A 2,679-nucleotide genomic window follows, 5' to 3' on the forward strand; every position below is an offset into this window, starting at 1 on the left:
ACTCATCATCACCAGCGTGTGAATGAGTGATTGTGTTGTGAACCGTCTTGGGGGGTTGTAGAACCCTATATACAGGCTATTTACATCTACCAAATCAATCCAGTGTCCTAACAGAAGCTTTTCAGGTATACGGCACAAAACACACAAAAAAACTGCATCATCTCATTTTTAATGTGTCAAAGGTGTCTGCAAAGACGTCTGCTTTGTTGTGCAAACAAGCATCCATTTTGAACATTTCTTGATGCGACTGTACCATATTTGATTTAGAAAAATAAAGGAACCTAGCCTAGAAATCTAGACAGACCACAGCAGAAACCAAACGTTTTTGCTCTGCATGTCGATCCAACCACACTCCATTGGCTCCTCAGAAGGCTCGAACAGTCTTCTGTGTGGCAAATCGCAACGCTTTGGGTTTGGTGGGCGGGATGATGCAACTGATGGAAAAAACAATGATGGCGACGGCTTGTTTTAAATGGCTTTGGCATCAACCTTGGACAATTTAGACGTAGGCTTTTCTTTGAGTCAAGAGCAGATAGAGTTACTTAAATTATTTATTTAGAAAAAAAAGGTTGTATCTGCGTCTTCTTTGACAGTGTATGGCGGACTGCCCCATTGATGTAGCATCCGTAGTGGTGAGTACATCACGTTGTTTGTTGTCTAATAATGTGGAGAAATTTTGAAAGACAACTGTAGAATCTGCCCCATGACTGTGTTTGTCAAGATACGGTGGTGTGGACCCAAAATGCAGTACCCAGGATGACACGGAGGCAGGGATGAAGATAAGAAAAATCCTTTATTTTAAGGTGAACCAAAAAATAATAATAATTCCAAGGCAGGGAGCCAGTAGTCCAAAATTCCAGATAAAGCTCTGGAGATCCAAAACTCTAGAGAATCCAAGGGGACAAAGAACAATGGTAATCCAAAAGAGCCGAGACTGACAGAATAACACAACATTAATGGACCGACAAAAGAAAGAGACAAGACCGGGCTTATATAGACTGGGAAGATGAGGGAGATGAATTTCAGGTGCGTGGAGAGGAACAGGTGAATACAATTACCAAATCAGGGAGGAGGAAGAAAAAACTGAAAGCTGTAACAAAGGAAAATGACCTAAGGGAAAGACAAAAACCAGAAAGCATGAACATAACTAAATACTAAGGAGAAGCTGACACTAAAGGAAGACATTACAGAAGGAAACTACAGGGGTGTGGCTAAGGCCTAGTCCACACGTAGCTGGGGTTTTTTAAAAACGAATATCCGCCCCTCCAAAAACTTGCATCCACACCATCGCGTTTTAAAAACAAACTCTGTCCACACATACCCGGATAAATACGTTGTTAAGGACATGCCAGACCTGTAGGCGGCAGTACTTCCCCCGTTCTTAACCTTGTCCTTCGTCTGTGGTCTTCCGCAAGGAGCAGTAATTCTGCTTGCACACACAAACAAGCAAAAAGCGCTTGGACAATTGATGGATCGGGTAGTGACAGAGCGCAGCTCTGAGGGCTTCCATGATGTCGGCTAGTGTAAACACAGGTCGCACACGTGATGTCAGCATTTTTTGTCGCGGAAAGTGACGTTGCGGACCTTAAAACTCCGGTTATGTCCGTCCACACGCAGACACCCAAAACGGAGAAAACGCAGATCTTCACTTTGGCCGGAGTTTTTAAAAAGATCCGTTTTCATGTGAAAAAACTCAGTTTTCGTGTGGATGACAGGCCAAAACGTAGAAAAATATCTACGTTTTGGCAGATCCCTGGCTACGTGTGGACAGGGCCTGAGAGGGTACCAAGAGAGCACAGGGCCTGGAAGGGAAATGTCAGAGGGAAGGGCTCATCCACACACACACACACACCTACACATTCACACTGAACTGGGCAAGATACGCACACACACACAATCACACACACACACACAATCACACACACACACACACAAATACATGGACACCAAAATACACACACACACACATACATAAACACCTACGCCTTCACACCTGAACTGGGCAAGATACACACACAAACGCACACACACTCACACACATCTATCTTGGCTGGGGGGAACAAGAGGCTGGAACTGCAACTTGGGGCACAGAGGATAACTAAATGAACACTGGACCTGGACCTGAGGGGATGATAAAAAGGTCTACAAACAGAGGACACCATATAGAGACCCTGACAAAGGACACATGAGGGCGCTAAGAGACACAGAAAGGAGGAATCTAAAGAGGGATGGAGGACATAAGGAGACACATGGGGAAGACAGACGCAGACCATGACAGCGTTCTGTCAGTGTGTCATGGTGATCCTTTATATTCACTCATATAGGATGGCTTGCCAGGCTAAAAGGATTAGATTAGATGTTAGCATTAACAAAAAACAGATGTTGTGATCTGAGCATCACTTTGATGTTTATTGTTCCTCTGAACTCACTGACTTATTTAGCTGTCCTTCTTTGACTTAATGGCTTTGACACATTTTTAAACTTTGCAGTAACCTAATTATCTGTTTGGGTCAGGATGCTGGCGATGGGACGGCAGGCAGAACAAAAACCAAGACCGAACAGAGAAAATGTGCAAGGACAGAAAGTACGTTTTCTTAACTGTAAATCTAGGCTTGGGAGTAACTTTGTGATAATATGGAGATACAAAGAAAGAAGGGATGCTGCTGGCAAAAAGCCGAC

Source organism: Nothobranchius furzeri, chromosome 8 (assembly GCF_043380555.1).
Source record: "Nothobranchius furzeri strain GRZ-AD chromosome 8, NfurGRZ-RIMD1, whole genome shotgun sequence".
In the NCBI taxonomy this organism is placed as follows: domain Eukaryota; kingdom Metazoa; phylum Chordata; class Actinopteri; order Cyprinodontiformes; family Nothobranchiidae; genus Nothobranchius; species Nothobranchius furzeri.